The sequence below is a fragment of the Struthio camelus genome, chromosome 1 (assembly GCF_040807025.1).
Source record: "Struthio camelus isolate bStrCam1 chromosome 1, bStrCam1.hap1, whole genome shotgun sequence".
NCBI lineage: Eukaryota > Metazoa > Chordata > Aves > Struthioniformes > Struthionidae > Struthio > Struthio camelus.
In genome coordinates this window covers 110,068,808-110,087,595 of record NC_090942.1, presented here as the reverse complement: position 1 = coordinate 110,087,595, position 18,788 = coordinate 110,068,808, and positions in this window count along the sequence as shown.

Sequence of the window (18,788 nt, the reverse complement as noted above, 5' to 3'; positions counted from 1 at the left end):
GCCATTAACTGCTACCTGTGCTGCAGGCAGAAAAACTTACAAGATATTAAAGACCTTTCTCATGCTGTACATTATTGGAAAAAAAGAGCTTTTAAATCAGCAGCGTGTGCATGCAGCCCTTCTTATTTTTTTGGCTATGTTTTATGAGGATCAAATAGGTAATTTCAAAGTTAAAAGATCTGCAAGTTTATGTAATCTACAGCTTTTCAGAACACTTTCCTGAATACATCATACACTGCAGATTACTTTCATAACTCATGTTTACATGAACAAATATTACATGATGCAACGTTGCACAGTAGTATAAATGGAACTGTAAACGTGTATTCTTCATGCACTTCTTGAAACATTATGTGAACACAGAGCTGAAGAAAGAACTCTATTTTCCTTGAGAAAGGAAGGAAGAATAGGTGATATAATATCTACTTCTATATTAGCTCAAATCTTATGCAAGCTCTATCCAAGAAAATAGCTCTGTCCAATAAAATCCCATCTCCTATCCCAGTTTCGCACAGGTAAAATGGGGAACACAGTACTGCTAAAAATCAGATATACTTCCAAGTCACTGAAAACAAAGTAGAATACGAAATCAAATTACTTTGGTCATCTGGAACTATTTCAATAGCTATTTTAGACACTATAGCATCCCACTATGTTGGATCAAAGCAGGCATCCAAATTGTAAGTGAACAAGTCTTTTTAATTTCTGAATGCAGAAAACGGTTGCAGGCTGAAGGACGAAACAACAAATATCAGCTTTGGACAATCTTTTTAGCTACACTGTTCGAATGTAAAGTTTGCCAAAAAGCAACACTTTTCAGACAAAGGGAATCCCAACATTCATTGACTATTTTTTCAACAACAAAAATATACTTGCTTTGAAAAAATGCATTTTTTCTGATAAGAAGTAACCATTTGCTTTGAACTGACAATTTGACTTTTTTTCCCCTGTTCGTTTGATACAAAGTTGCATCAGAAACACAAGGTTGATTTTTAAAATGTTACTTCAGATAATTAAAAAATTCCATGAAAATTGACATTTTCTTCTGCAGAAATATATAATAAATATATAATATTATGATAATATATCTTCTAATGTTACAGCCATCCAACTCTAGTGATCAAAACCTGATTCCACCTCTTCCTTTATTAAAGTGAGTCAACTCACTGATACGCATAGTCTCACTCTCATGATTCAAGTCCCCATGTATAGCATTGTTTCTGAATGGAGGGAGTAATGAGAAATTTGAAAAATATTTTGCATATGGCCACATAAACAGCCTAGAAAGCTGTAATTCACATCAGACTCTTTTTCTTGGAGCAGGGAGAGGCTCAGCTCTTCTTTCATGTTTTTCCAAACTCATCATGGTCTCTGCTCAGCGCAAAGCAGAAAAGATCACACCACAAAAAGATCACAAGTTTGTCCGCTTGTCCAATATAACTGTTTCTGTGGATTAACTGAAACTGGCAAGCTGCATTATCTGTCAATTATTGTGGCTGCACCCCCTGCAATGCAAATCAGCATCAGTTATAAACTAGAATATTTCATTTGGTTTAAGGCAACCACAAATATCTTCATTAGTATCTCACCGGAGTGTATGATTATTTGAAGTAGCTCAAAACTGCAGAGAGATTGCTAAAGGGCAAGATTGGTAGTAGGAATACCATTTTCACACATCCGTCAATTAGGATCTCACTTTAAGGTTGGGAACAAATAAAGATGAAAAAACTCACACATAATGACCTTCATATTTGTTACAGAATTCCTCTTATTTGTAGTATTTTGTGCAATAATACAGAAAAGTTCTCCTTTATATGAGTGCTTCCTTTCATGCAACACCGAATTAAGACCTTTTTCTGTATAACCTGAAGCGATTTACTAGAATTCTCATTTTGAACACGCAAACATAAATATGCAAGACAATTTAACTTTATAACATGTCATCAACACAAATATCTCACAATTCCCAGCCGCTGCCACCATGACTGCTGTTTGAAATGTCGCATTCCAAATTTCAAAGTAACAGGCACGATTATTTCAGGGGCTGCATTCTGCCACCTACATTTTATTGGACTGATATTTTATCTGCACTATGATTAGCTGAGCCAATTTTTGAGCAAAGCACTTAAATGATTAAAATGTGAAATGTTTCAGAGAGTGTTATAAGGTTGGTCACCTGGAATGTGCTAGTAGGGGGTGTTAATATAGTTGCCAAATTATTTTGGGCAATGAACAGAAATTAAATTAGACTGGAGAGCCACTTAGGAAAGCCAGGCAAATTCTGTCAGCTATAGGTAAAGAGAAACTGAAAAGGACTGAAAAAGGGAATGGTGAAGGGCTGGAAGAGGAAGGGACAAACCTCAGAGGATCGGCAATATGGGATACTCGCACTGGAATATGAGCTCCAGTTCAACAGGAGGGGAGTTTTATGTCAATGGTGCTAAAATGGCTGCAGTTTGGATCAAAATGAGGGGATGAGAAGCAGTGGTACAGGTAATTGCCCCAGCTGGGATAACATTCTGCCCGTTTTGATCCTGAGCGACTCGCCTAAGGAGAGCTAAGCATCTGGTGTATGAGAGCTGTAATACTGAGGCAGTAGTATGAAGATTTGCAGACTATTAGCAACATTAAAAATGAGGTAGCTTCCAGCCCCCCCCCACCCCCCAATTTTGTAAAAGGGTATTTTCTATGTAGTATTAACCAATGTTTCCCTCTAGTTTGCTAATATCTGTCTTTACATCTCTGAGCTTCCTGCTGCAATAACATAACTGTGGTTGCTTTCTTACTGTTTTGTGCTCATACTTTCCTTTCCAAACTCAGATTTTCTGCTTCCGTATTCACCCATGATATCAGAAATCATTTCTTTTTTTTAAGACCAACCATTCATCCTTTGTATAAATAATATGGCAGCCTAGCTGATATTGGCACATTGCTGTCTTGCATGCTTTCTTAAGTAAGTAAGTTACTAGGGTCTGATTCTGCATTTCAGAATAGTTAGTGACATGCAGTAAAAACAAAATTCAGGAATGTGACAGAATATCAACAGTAATTTTAGAAAACCCTCCAAACAACAAATGTCACCTGGCAAGGTAATAAGAGTGCAAGGATGAATTATTCCATTTGTTAATGCATCGTATTAGTTCGTTTGAGTAAGAAAAAGGTCACTCATGTTTTCAGGGAGGGTAGCAAACAATTTGGAAAGATTTAGTTAATTAGCGGAAACAAAAGTGAAAATCCAACCTATTAACTGTAGAAGCTATTAAAAGGAGACAGATGGATAAACAAAGCTGTTTTTCCCTTTGGCTTTGGGTTCAGTTATTAAGGCTGGAAAAATCAGAATGCAGGAAATATTCCTTTCATTTACTCTAAATTCTAGGTAAAAGCTAGAATTCGATATTCAAAGCTGTGTGTGGGCAGTGCAAGAGTTTTGAAAATTTAGCTTCTGCTTTGAATACTTTCACCATCTGGATACTTGTTTATAGCTGTACACACAGGCGACAGGACAGCTGCCAGAAGAGGTAGCGGGCTGTGCCTATTTGTACAGTGCCCCTCCCTTTGCAGTGTCTCCTCCCATCTCTTCCACATCCCACACTCTTTACTCTAGTGCAGAAGCAGTAAAAGCATATAACAACTAGAGGTGACCTGATAATCAGCCAGTGATCATCAAGCGATCACCGTTAACCCTTACCTAACCAGGTTACCATTCATTTATACAACCTCTTTGGAAGGAAGGAGATATGTCTGCTATGTGAGGCTGAGATCATCTGGGTCTCATTTTCCCTTCCTTTACCCAGTTTGTCTCAGCACATGCTTGGACGCAATCAGGTCTTGTGCTGTTTTTCTGTTGTTTCTTGCATCACTGTCCAGAAATGCATCTCTGTTCCTTACACTCCTCTCGGACCCCACTTCTTTGGAAATGCTTTTGTATTCCAAGGACACACTAATGTCCAGACAACAAACTTCTATTTTGCGTGTTTTTAGAAAAGGTGCGTGTGTAATATTTTGGAGCAGTAGCTGGAAAAGGACATTTCAAGCTTAGTTGTTTATCTGAATAGAAGAACATACTCTCTACATTGCAGTGTTTCCTAACCTTACTTGCAAAGCTGAAAGGTTGGAAGAATTAATAGTTCTATTGCTTTGGCAGTGCTGTGGAAAAGCTCTTTACATTTTTTAAATTAAATTAATCCCAAAGCAGCAACTAAATGCAGTACACGGTAAAAATGTCAAAAACGCTCTCTATGCCTCATGCACAGATTTTAGATTGGTATATGTACACATGAAATACTCAGCTTTGGTATTACTAGTACATTTTATGTACTGCTCAATATTTTCTTAAATTCCTTGAAAATTTGCATGAAATATTAATATATGGATTGGGAGTTAGCTCATTAACTATAAATTAAAAGTTGGCTTTCATTATTTAATGGTTAAATTCAGGCTGCTGGTTGTGGTAGTTTTTTCTATGCTAATTATTATTTTCTTAATGGAAATAACAATGCAGTGGTACAACTCCAGATCAAAAAAATCTTCATAATAATTAAAAAAGAAGTTTAAGTGTCTTTACTTAGAAATTAGAAGGTGATCCCAGTGTACAATGGTTGCTTAGCCCCAGGGGAAAAAAGCAAACAATATATATATACTAAATTCTACGTCTTTACTTTTCTAACTTTTAATTAGGGCAGATTTTCATGGTGATAATGGCTAATAAAATTAATATATACCTGTAGTATTAAGTTCACCTGACTGAAGAATGTAAACAAGTCATTTCCTTAATTAAAACCCAGTCTTGCTATTCTTGCTCACATTGTAAAGTCACCTATTTCTAGAGTAATTCTTCTGAAGCTTGTAGGAGTATTTATGGATGAATTTTGTTCTTAATAGTCTACATAAATTATTACAGTTCCAGTGAATTCAAGAGAATCACAGGGAGAAATTTAGTTCCATTGATACAAAATAAGACCTTTTCAAAACAAAACAAATGTTCAGGATGAAGGAGCCATCATAAGAGAAATGTTTCTTTTTCTTTAAAAAGAAAATTTAGATATTTACAATGAAGCATCTACATCTTAGCAAGTCATGTCAGACTTTATTTATACCCAAGGGAGAGGTAAGAAGTTTTAGAGCATCCTTCTCATCTTATGATCGACACCTACTTAAAAGTGAAATGAATCAGACCTTAAAAGGAGCTTTTTTTTTTTCTGCTGAGGGAAACTGAAGTGATTAACTCAGGTACACATATCTACATTAGGGAATCTTAATCCTCTTGGTTTGTTGGATCCCGTCCTAGCTCCTTAAATTCCACCGTACAAAAGAAGATACCAATCAAAATAAAAAAATAAATACATGAAAACCCTGAATACACCAAGCTATGTTACCTAGCTATTATTACCTATGCAATACAAACAAGGAATGCTTGTGAAAGTAGCTGAAACAAAAGTGAAATAGCTACCTGAACACTTGTTCAAACAGATATCTCAACAATCTTTTTTTAATTTTTTTTCACTGCAAGCCTGCTCTGGGAACCTAAACTGTGACGGAGACTTAATAGAAGGTTTCTTAAGTACTGATTTGGAAATTCCTACAGAAAAAAGCATTTATTTTTCTTTCCTGTACAATCCAGTTTATATTATCATCTGTATCTGTTCTGCTACTCATTAAACTGGCATAGCCTTCTAGAAGTGAGTGGATCTCCAGTAGTTTCCACTCTTTGGAGTCTGGCTGATAATTTAGTTACGAGATAAGGCAGATGCAGAGTGAGATTTTTTGACTCCTAACTCCTCTCACTACCTTGCCAGTCCTCCCTGTCTAAAAGAATTCATTTTTCAGATATAGGCTTTTGTTCCAAGAGGACTCTTCTTTGGGTGCAATTTATTATTCAAAATGCTCCTCCTCGTTTCTCATTCTGTGAACATAGTGATGAAATGCAAGGGAATGTACTGATAGTCAGAAACACAAAAGATGAGATTTTTTTCATTCATACTCCTTGTTAGCATCTTCACTAACACAGTATTCTTGGTATGCTCCCAAAGAGGAAAAAAAGGAACAAATAAAATACTTGCATTAAAGAGAAGAAAGGAGGAAAATAAGGAAGGTTGATGGCGGCCGTTCTTCCAGAAATTGAAAAGGGAGCTCAGAGGACGAAGCAGACACTGCAGAAAGTTCTTGAGGAAGAATCACGCTGCTTCGGATCAGCTAAATGTCTCCTTTATTAGATACTAACAACACTATAGTATGGTCAACTGCATAATAGAAATCCCTTCAGTAGAAGCATAGTTACTCATGCACGACTGACTAATTCCTCCAGTGTCAACAGAAAGAGTTTGAAATACCCCGTGGCACAAAAGGTTACTTCTGCTGTCACTTTATCAGTGGGAAGAAGTGTGTCATCTTTCCTGAGTCACTATGATCCTGCACCTGATTACTCGTATAAATCATAAGCTGCAGATGAGTTATTATGTCAGTGATAGATAGTATGAAAATCTGTCAGTTTTCAACAGGCTACTTGCTAACTCTGATCTCTTCACAAAAATGAACAGGAATATTAAACTCCGTCTTGTGTTTATTAAAGCAATATCCTACCACTTAAAGCTTATTACTGAATTAGCTGCTATTTCACAAAACTCAACATGCAACACGCTATTCAAACTCTCATGCAGCTATGCAGTTGTGTGAGAATCACCATCAGGATTTTGGTGCACGACAAAACAGAAAAGTACTTCAGTTAAATCCCAGCCATTCAGCTTTTTTTTATACTTTAAGTGTCTCATTTAAAATAATTATGAATTCACAACTTTTTATTATTTGAAAGAGGATGATGGTAGTGATATGCCTTTCAATCATGCCTTTATGACCGTGGCAAGTGGACTGTGTGATTCACATCTACAGCTATTAAGGTGCCTTTGTCACAACCTCAGGCCTTTATCTTACCCGAGATGGACTTCATAAACTGATGGTTCCCACCTTTGGGATTTATTAAGCAGATATGTTGTCCTTCACAGTTCCGACAAAGGTCAACTTCACAATGTTCCTGTTCCTTACAAGCAATTACCAGAAAATACTAGTATTGGAAATACTTGATATCTTGAACCTCAAAATAATGATGTGGGGAGTTTTCAGCTCCAGAGTGGGCTGAATATGAATTCTATACAGTTGACTCTAGACACGTGTTGAGCAAGTGCCACCTCTTTTAATAAAGCCAAAGTGTTCTATTTTTAACAGTGGGTTTAATTTAATCAAGACAATTGAAACGTTGGCTATGGTAAGGGAAAGGATTGTCATTATCTCATTTATTTAAGTTGCATCATTTTTCCAACATGAATACAGCTGCTGAGTAGAAAAAAGACCTCCAAAAAATTGTCAAATCTTGTTACTGTTTTGGGTGTAGTAAAATATTTGCTGCATAGCACAGCATTTGGAATATAAACAATAAAGGGCAATGCACTCTAGTGTTATAAAAATAGCAACTTCAGAATAATTGGATTGCAACATACCAAATGCCATCCTGCGACCTTGGGTTCTGTGAATAGCTGCATCAAGATGTGTGGGAGTGAAGAGGAATAACAGCACTAGTTCGAAAGATGAAGAAAGGAAGATACAAATCCGCAAAAATACTGATACCAGAGCTATGTAGCTTGTTAATAAATTCTGATGAATATTATAGGCCTAGGGGACATATCACACATGCTAAATCCTGGCTTATTTGAGTTGCTGGAGTTGGTACTTAAGGATACGCACACAAGAAATTGGAGGAATCCTCTATCCTGCAAAGTCAGCTCACGGAGCTCCTTATTCCAAGGAGCAGCAGATTGAAGGGACAGTAGCACTGGTATCACTGAAGATCTATATGCCTGTTTAACAGAAACTTGTCAGTGCCAATATATGATGACTTTACTTTTGAACTAATTAAAAAAAAACTTTATGATTTTCTGTTCCATTTTTCAATTATTTCTACCTAGAATGAATGGTCTTACTTAAATCAAGGTAGCATTGCCAAGTCCATATATTTCTTTTGAGGATGAGGCTAACTGGAGGATATCAGATCCTCTTGCTCTGTCTCTCACAGCTCAGTCCAACCATAATCTTTTCTCTTGCACGCCAGATACAATAGGTTTAGCAAGCTCACGTGGAATAGACCTGAGTGCTGATCAAAAGGATGAAGGAAAAACAGCAGATATGGGAATTTGATTCCTCATTCTACTATATTCTCCAGCAGAACTTTGAGACCTGCAGTATACACATAACAGCCATTCACCAAAGTACTAAATTTAAGCCTTTATATATACTATCTGTTGTAAAGACACTAACATGGAATTGAAAACAGAAATTAAATTTCGTTAGCCTCTGAATTAAGAACAAAATTGAAATATTGCCACTGAAGCAACGGCAGTGAGGCCGAAGCAAAACTGATATGCCAGTTGTAAGACATTTAGAGGCATAATTTGAAAATATTAGTGCAGTATGTGCTGTATGGATGGGCAGGAGCTTGGTGCAGTATGAAGTATATACAATTTTGTCTTTGTCTTTCATGTAGAACTTTCTGTGTGCGTTTATAACACGAGTTATTTCTCTCCATTAATGACATTTTGAAACTGTAGTGCTTTAGAAATCTGATGAGCATCAATTCCAAATTGCTTCTAGGGTGTGGTATGAGTCAATTAATGTGTTCTGTTCTGACATAAATTAAAAGGCTACAGTTGTCAGAGGCATATACTGGCATAATTGCGGAATATGCAGTATGTATTGATGAGTATTCTAAGAGGAATATAGAGATAATTATGCTCAACTGTACTTATCATGAAACAAAATCAATGTTATTTTCTACTGATCTTCACAGAGGCATACAAATAGCTTCAGTGCTAATAGTTCTGCTAATTGCACGTGTCCTTGTGCATATTTATGAATGCAAAATAACCAGACTATCTTGCAGACTATCTTGCAGAATAAAGCAAGCATGGCTTTTCTTAGTAGGACATTTCAGAGCTAAATACATTAGACAGGTAAAAGTTAGTTTATAAAGAAACTAAGAAAAGATCACTACAGAAATCTGCAAGTGAAAAAACTGTGGCCTGAATTTAAAGAATAGATTCTTTTGATCATTCGAATGCTTTTTAAAAATGGGCCTAAAATACATATTATCCTGATTTATTTTGAATGCTTTAAGAAGAAAAGGCAATGTTAAACTATTTTATTTATTTATTTATTTTATCTTCAACTGCACTAGTTCTATGTTTCATGTAGCAGATCTTTATAAACTGCAGAATTCCATGGTAGCCAAATACGATTTGAACTGCATTAGAAATAGTGGACATTTTCTGAATTCCAAAGCTGACTAAAGTTTTACTTGGAAACTTCCATTAAAAACAATTATTTTAAATTAAATATTTATTTGTTTCTTCTACTCCTATTTCCCATAGCCATTATAACCTTTTCATGCTCCAGGATGCGCACTGAGTGCAAGACTCCCCCTATCTGCAGATAGATTATTCCCTTCAATACTTGCCTCAGGGCCTGCAGCTCTATTTCCTCTCCTGACAAGAAGCAACAGCCCGTGCTGTGCTTTTACTGTAGCAGGGTGGGAGTGGGAGGTTAATCGGGCATCTGCTCTCACTCCTGCTGGGACGAAGTGGTACCCCAGCCATAGCTACTCTGGTGTTTGTATCAGAGACAGCAGCCACCAAATCTGCAGGCCAAGCTCTCCAAATTCATGATATATGCAAATTAGTAGTACTGTAACCATCCATTATAGGGACTGACAAATCATGTCGTTCTGCTGTCATTCATACATCTAGTTTTTACTTATTTATACTTGAAGTCAACCCTAGGGCAAGCACAGCTCCCAAGTCAGAACTATTTCATACTTCATTCCATTACTGGTGCCAGGTAATAGCCCTCGCTTTATTACCTTGTATCTATAGCTCCCCTTAGGGTCCCCATCCTCATTGCTATGAGCTTGTGTAGAGGTCCTGGCAGCTCCTGAACACAAGATTTCGTCCTGTCACCCACACAAAGCATCAGTATCAGTAACAAGTTTCATCTTCTCCTACTATATGATATAAAATATTATTGTTATTACTGCTTCAAATACAAAGCTGTTTTTTTACGTTATTTTGCCCTGCATTATAAAGGCGAAGTGAACATCTCCTGGATGAATGCTACATAGCCAAACTGGAGGGCCCTTGTTGTCAATGTTGGGAGGATAAATGGCAGTGAGCTGATCCATCAGGGGCACTCTGCTTGTAGCAGCCTCAGCAGAAAAGCAATAACGGAAACTCTTTTTTTAAGGGAAAGCCATTTTAGAATGAGCACGTCTGTGAACTGAAACAACCAGAAGAAGGTAGGTAGGATGAAAACGAGATGTTGTAGAGGGGCTTATTAGTAGAGACTCAAGGTGAGTCGCTACTGCTTTATAGTGCCAGGTGAGACTTTGAGAAGAAAACGAGGATAATAAGGGTGGAAAATATTGTTTAAGAGTTGGCATACTTCTGTAAAGGGAAGCGGTGACTCATAAATCTATCAGAGTTCTTTGAAGGAGTCAGTTAGCGCTAGGATCACATATCAGCAGTCAATATAGTGCCTTTGAATTTTCAAGAAGCATTTGATGATGCTTTTTATGTTTAATAAAACATTCTGTCATGGAGCAGTGGCTTATTCTTGTCTTTGATTAATAAATGGTCAAAAGAAAAACAGGAACCTCATTACGAATACTGAGCGGAATGAGAGAAAATCCAGCTGAGTATTTGTGTCACTGAAAATTATTGAGTAAAAGCTAAAAATTGCTGTAGCTACTTTGGGAATTCTTCTTTTACTCATGACTGCCTCAGTGTTTAGAGAAAATGGATAGCAGTTGGCAGAGTGGCTGAAGAGGAAACTCAAAGCTATATGGAAAAATGGCTTATCTTTGGCACGGGAGAGTGCACTTAAACCGATTAATGTAGACATTATATCATATAGCTACAAAGTGCCAATGTTTATGGATAGTCTGAGTAGCCAAGTTTTGGGTCACTTGGAAAGTATTCTCAAAGTAAGATTACACTTTTTGTCTCTATTGAATTAGGCAAGTCTTTGTTTCATAAATTCTCTCTTGAGTTCTTTCAGTGAGATAAATATCACTGATTTCCTCATAATTTAGAAGTTTCTACACGTTTGCTCTGGTGAACTGCATATCCTTGGGATTCCTCTTGATTCCTTTGTGTTTTGTCATATGTCTTCTGCATTGCAGGAGAGTCTTAGATAGAAGGTAGCTGGGGAAAGAAAACAAAGCAATGAGCATCATAGCTGAAAGGAAGCATGAAAAGACGTTGAAGTGGAGATATTCTGGTTAGAACTACGTGAAATTTTGCCTTGGAGGAATCCGGTAGTGAATTCTCCTCGCTGAGAGCTCAATATATGTGCCTAATGAAAGTTGCTGCCAACTGTACCTGAAGCTTCCAGGAATCTGAGGCCTCAAAGCTTTATTCTGATATTTGCTGAATATTTCCTGAATGCTGCTTCCTTCTTCCATTCTTGCCTCTTTTGCTTGGGATGGGGATAGGATCAGCACTTTAGGGGATTTGGCTTTGTTCCGCTTTAAAAGTACAGCAGACGTAGTTTAAAAGCTTTTGATTTTATACCTTACATTTCTGGCTCCAGCAACCTAGCACTATGAGGCATTTCCTTAATTACTTCCTTAATGCACACTATTGGGAACAGCCTGCACCTTTAGAATATATGGCTGATGTTGTCAGGCTTCATTCTGACTGCTTGGAGTTAAAATTTATATCCCATCCAATTTGGTATTACCACGATTGGAGTACATGATGCACATCTGTTAAGGTACTGACAATTTTCAGTATGATATTTCAGCAGATTTCCAGCACTCATGATTTGTGTAGCTAACTTTATAAACTGCAGTTTCATAGAAGAAGTGTTAAATTAAGTCATCATCACATAAATTGGTGGCTTTCCTTCTGCCTTTATACATGAAAAATTTGAATCCAATACTGCTACTAAACGAAATGGTCATTTTATTAAATCTAGCTTATGATTCAATAATTCTGTCAAACTTCTCTTCATGTTCAGACATCAATCTTCTGGGTGTCTTTTAAGAAGTGTACAAAGTTCCAGACAATGGAAATGAGAAGGAAAATCAGGCTTATAAACCTCCAACTTGTGTACAGCCAGGACAGTGATTTAATCTCACGAAAGATATAATCAAAGCCTCCAGAAATAGCCATCTCCTATCTTAGAAATTAGTCACGTACTAAAGCTAGCCCACAATACTGATGTCCATACATCAGCTAGAGGATACACCACTTGAGGATAATAATGGATTCTCCTAGAGCTGAAAAGAAGATGAAAAGAAGAAAAGGGAAAGTTTATCAGATCCATCCAAAAGAGAACAAATTATCTTTAGAGTGGTAAGAGTGTTGATGTTGTCTTCTTTTTTTAAAATTCAGCATCATTTTTATTTATTAATAACTAGCTTTCTGTTGATCGAAGGAGACATATTCACCACCTGCTTTCTCCCTAATCAATTACTTTTTGTTTTATCACCTCAGTGCATATTGCTTCTGCAAAGTCATTTAAATAACTTAAGCCCTGGATCTTGCAGCTGTATCTGAGCAGTGCTAAACCATATTGCTTGACCCTCACTGTGAATCTCTGACCACACAAGTCTGACAGAGTAGACCTATAAACCCCGTTTCAAGTACGGCATCTGTATGTACAAAAGGGCAATATAAAAATAGGAAAACAGCTGTATCCCGTGTGCTGAGGAACATTTTCTCTCGGTTATATTCAAAGCATACATTTACACTTTTGTTTCATTGGTGCCCCTTTACCCCCTTAGAGAGTCTAAGGAGGACTACCTAGCAGGTTAAGGCCAGCACTTAAAAAAATAACAAATTTCAACTTTTCTTTGTATTCAGTAGAATTGTAAGATTGGATAGATAAGAACTGTATGAAAAAGCAACATATGTTATTAGAAAAAGTGATTCATTTGGAAAAATGGACGTGATTCAGGGACTGATGCTCTTTTTCACTTCATTGATTTTCACAAGGGGCATTTGACCTTGGGGACTAGGCAAAGTTTTCAGTTTCTCAGAAATAACCAAATCTAACTCTTCCATACCCTAATTGTTCTGTTCATGCTCTTCTGGTATATGAGATATCTCTTTGGACTAGTGTAAGGGACAAAATGAGGTCTTTTCTTGATGCTATGATTAATTTATGTTGAGATGAGTCTGATGACAGTTTTCAGTGGCATTCCTCCTCTGCTGATTTTTCTCATACCTATGAATATTTTGCAGCTATATTTTTTTCTAGGGAACACATAAGGGAATAAACTATTCAGGTGGATACCTAAGTAAAAGCCTTACAATCTTGGATCTCCATAATGAGCTTTTTCACCATTACTACTATGATCAACCACTCACCTAAGGAAATAGGAGTTCATTTTTATAGAACTGCAAAATCATAACGCAAAATGGCTGCTTAAGCACCTTTTTGCTATACCTGAGAAAATACATTGTATACAAGTAAAATTTTTTGATAGCTTTAGGAATACGGGTATTTTAATTTCCAGTCAATTTAAATCATTTTGATTTCTTGAAGTAGTGAGTTTGAAGTACATATACTGAGAAAAATACCAAAGGTGGGCTCATCAGGGCAAGTCCTATTAGCTCCTTATCAGAACTACCTGTGATAACCAGTGATCCCAATATGCAATGTGAAACAGTCATGTCCTTTTACCTTTCCCATTCACTTTCTCTCTTCTTCCTGCCCTAACTGAAACTCCAGTGAGGATGTATAAACTCAAAGAAAACATAGTGCTCCCTTACAAAGGAGGTTACAGGAGAGAAAGCCAGTCTGGGTTGATGCTGAAGTCTTTATTGCTAAGTCTCATCCTCTCCAGTTGTGTTGTAAGAGTTCTTAAAAAAATTCTTACGTGCTAATTTTGTGAGTACTTGACTTTTTTTTATTTTATTTTTAGGGCTGTAGAAATTCACAAGCAGGTTAAGCATGTGTGTTTGTAAGACTACGTCTCAATGCTTAAAAATATAGATAGAAAAGAAAACAGTCTTCTATGGCTCCCTTTCACTGAAGTCAGTAGTTTAATGCAATCTGGTTAATGCCTATGAGTTAGCAGCACTGTCTGGTATTTTCCATGTTATGCTAAACACAATAGTGTTTAATGGCTTGATAATGTTTAGGTTCATGTGATAAAACTTTTCAGTGGTTTGCTAATAAACACTGAAAGAGGCCTTCTCTCAAAGTAGTTTTGTTGATATGGACAGCAAAGGGTGGGGAAAAGGGAAGAGGCTTTCAACCAGGAGAATTGCTTCTCCCTGAGCAAAAACAAAACACATGCATCACCCTCAAAGAAAAGAACAATAACAGATCATGATTACAAGTCTTACAAAAATAAAATAAAGGAAAAAAAAAAGAGCAGATGGGGAAAAATCAGCAAAATCAACTATTATAAAGAAACAAACCCCTTCCTAATAATCCTTATGAGAGGAAGATCACTCCCTATTTATGTGATCAAACCCCTGGAGGAAAAATGTAATGGTAAAGCTGTCACCTGATGATATCTCACTCATCTCCTCCTAATCCATGAGCAGACTAGTTAATGTATTATACAAACTGCATATGCATAAGCAGTTCAACATCAAGCCTTACAAACCTTATTCCCTGAAGGTACAATAGCTAAATTGAGGCTCTGTTTGCTTGCATAGGAGTAGAAGTCCAGGAACAAAAAAGACATATATAGTATCCTACAGGTAATCCAGCATTCAGATAGCTTTTTCTTCAAAGGCAAATGGATATTTGTATCATACAGGAAACAAAAGGACCTAATTCTGTAGTGTATATGAAGGTGAATTTCCATTGCAGTAAATTCAGTTGACTGCTTATTGTATCGCTCACATTTTACAAGACTACTTAAAATCTTCAATAGTCCAATTTTGGGGTGTTTCAACAAATTGACAGAACTAATTCTAAAGGAAAAACATGACTATATTAGAAAGCAAAAATACGATTGATTTAGAGGGGAGTTTTGCTTAAATAAGAATTTCAGCACTTGTTCCTTTGTTTGTGTTGAAAGTATACAATCCATATCACCAGAGTAAATTAAGAGAAGTCAGCAGTCAATTAGACTAACTCAAATAGATCTATATAGAAGCCCCAAAGCAATTGTTCTGGTGACTTAAGTTATTAATTTCATAAATTTATTGGTGGTTAGTGACCACAGCTAGTTTTTGAAACTATGCAATCAAATAGACTATTAGAACCGCTACCTTAAAAAAAAAATATCTGTTGTGCATATGATTTTGGATTTCTTAGGTATGTAGCTAAAAACTAAAGTATTTATGTATTTTTAAAATTTATTTTTTAACTTTCAATTTCTGCTTGAAAATGATTCTTATTTTCTTTTGTCAGTTTTAAGAAGCCTCAATGTTTAATTCTGGTGTCCCAGCTAATATCCAGTTATTACCCATCTAAATACTCCACGTCATTTTGATTGGAAGATAATTTTGTTCCCTCTGCTGAAAGTGTTTCGGAGCCGTGCTGTCCAGAGCTAAACAGTTACTGTCCTCCTTTATAGAAATGACTGCATTCACACGCAGTTGAAGTGATTCCTGTATATGCATCACTTACAATGTAAAGTGTTTTGAAGATGCATAAGCCAACACTCAGTCAGTGACTGAATAAGCAGCTGGTGTCTCTTATTTCTTTACAGAATCTGAATGTTAGTGGTTTGAGCTATTTCAGGATTTTGGCCCACTTTTAGCAGCAGTTCTATTAAGGATAAGGTTGGGGAGTGAAGCTGGGGCCGTACAGTGTTAGTGTTATCGCAAACCCATTGCAGTTCAGAGTGATCCTCATTAGCAATTAGCCAAGATATGCAAGTCCCTATCTCTTTCATATCTTCCCCAAAAGTCTTGAATCTTTGCTTCTAATGCAGTTATTGTATGCCAATTTTCAGCTGGTGCTTATCTATGTGGTTATATCAGGATCTATCTATTTGTACTGCTAGATTATTTGGTATTTTACCCTTCAAAATGAGCATCTAAAAAAATAAACACTATTCAGTACATATTAATCACATTTTTAAAGCTTGATCTCTTCTTTTAAAGCTTGGACTTCAGTTTTACTTCAGCATTTGTGATGCTGGATTTGTTATAGGAATTCTATGAAAGGAGGAGGAGTAGTTATATTTTAGGACGCAATTCTTATCAATAGAGGCATCTGAGCTGTTTCTAAAATGATTATACTTAGGTGATTTTGATTTTGTAGATGCTTACCACTGATGTTTTTAGCACAAAATTACTTATGCTGGGAGGTATGAAAATCATGCTGTTCCACTGACAATACATAGAGAAATAGGCAGCAGAGGCAAAGAAGTGTATTATGACAGCCTGTTAAGCTGTAGGGTGTAGGGTAAAACAGGGAATTGAGAATCAGAAAAAAACAAAGAAAAGCACAGATAGGTGGGTGGAAAACTGCTAGAGGGAACAGAAACTGCTGCAAGCAAGATTTAGCATAATCATTCATGGAAGGTTTACAAAAGGATATTACAGCTACCTGGGAGACCAGAGCCCAGGGCCATTTTGGCACACAATCTAGAGAGAAACTATAATGCAGTCATACAGTGTTTCAGGATCCAGTCATAGTAGAAGTGTGTTCGGAAGGCAGAAGGCGGCCAAAACGGTTGAAACTTGAAAGTCAACTAATTTTCTTTCTTAAGTACATGATATTGAGGCTTCCATGGAGAGTGTGGGGGCTGCCACAGGCACCCAAAAAAGTAAGTATCCTGCAAGGCTGAGGGTGAGAATTCGTTGTTACTTTAGTTCTGGAGAGTCTCACTGACTGAAAGAATGCAAGCACTGACCTTAGGAACAATTCCTTTCATAGTAAGGAGGTCCCACTCTATTGGCTATGACAATAAAACACCTCCGCGTAGATAAATCCTTCGGATTTTAACATCTCTTCACAACTCTAGGATAATAATTCATTAAATATCCTTACATTTGCTACTTCCAAAACAACACATCTTCTCACCCGTTAATGGTAACTCCACCATGTGTAGCTACTGGAATATCTTATAAGTTTATGTGACTTCACTCATGACATTTGCAGCATGATTTCTCCTTTCCTTTTCAATTCTTTTTTTATTGGGAAGAACTGAGGAAATATGCTTTAAGAGCAACATTTTTTAAGGATAATGTTTTTTTTAACTAGCCTTGGTGATGAGAACCTGTACGACAAGAAAGAGTGCAGAAGTGCTTGCCGTTCTGCCAGCTGAACTGAAATTATTTGAAAGGGCTTTCAACAGCTGTTGTGGCAGAGCTGCAATTGCAAGCACTTGAGAGTTAGGCACTTCAGCACCTAAAGGTAAAAGGTTTCCTCGCTAGAGACACAGCTTTGTGATCTGTTTAAGCTAATAGTGGGCTGCTATAAAAAGGGGTGGACCTGCGTGCCTGCTCTTTCCCTCCCTATGATATGTTCCAGCTTTGTACCTGGGTCACTGTTAGCTGTCCAAAGGATCAGATCACTGTGCCAACTTGATCTAAAGTATTTGTTTTTTTTAGTGGGCAGCTGTCTACCAGATCAGTTCCTTGAACCAGTTTATGTGCAGCTGGGTGATGCAAGGAAAGGGGTCAGCAACATGCCTCCTTCCAGATGACAGGGAGGCAGTCTGCATTAAAATCAGTTTATAGTGTCCTGGAGCCACAGCTCAGGTGAAGGGGGTGGTCATCTGCATAACCCTGACTATAGCGTATGACTGAGGAGCAAGTTATAAGCTGTCTTCTAATAGTGCGAATGTGAATTATGAATTCCTTAGGCGACCTGTGAAATCTGTGCCTGAAAGCACCTGGTTCCCGGTCTCCCAGGTCTCTTGGCCTCAGTTCCCTCTCTATAAGCTGAGAAGGACAGTACTTTCCTTTTCTCACACTCTATGTGGGTTATGCATTTCTACAGTCAGGTTTTCAGGCCATATACTGTCCTTCTGCAGGTCTGTGTGCAGTGCCTGGTGCAACAGCACCATGATCTCAAAGGAGGAGTGGCGAGGAAAGACCTGAGAGCATCTCTCACTATTACAGTGATACCAATAAGAGACAGTAATGTGTTTATTGACACAGAAATGTGTAACCTTGGGCCAACTGTAACTATATTTCATTCTGATATCTAGTGGCCATCTATAAATCAAGCGTGGATCCTGGTTGTTGTGGTCAATTAGCACTTTCATTTGATTGAGTGGCCCTATAAAATTTATATAAAAACTATGTAAATAATCAAAAATGTGTTATAATTGCCTTGAAAATTATTCTATATCTCAGTAGGTATGGTGGAAAATGAAACCTGTTCCTAGAGCATCTCTAGTTGCTAAGATACAGTTGCTTCAATCATAGAAATTGTCTCTCGCACCAGACACATTATTCTGGTAAATTGGACTTTCTGACTGAGTACCAAGGGAAAGGGGAACAATCAGAAACAGAGACAATTGCTATTACAGAGCTGCATGAGGTCTAGTATACATACGCTGCAGATTCTGTTTTTATATCTGCCTATGTTTCTATTTTCATGAACATTTTTTTTCTTCCCTTTTTTTTTTTAAATTTTTTTCATCTTTCAAGAAATCTTCCAGTGAGGCAGCATGCTACACAACGTGGTTACCTCAAAGCAGAGGTGGGTGTAAAGATGATGGTCACCAGTTCCCTGTTCCCTCATCTTTCCAAACAAACAGAACCCCCAATTTTTGATTTAAGACTGAGGTTTCAGTAAAAGCCTGTGACGCATGGGGCTCT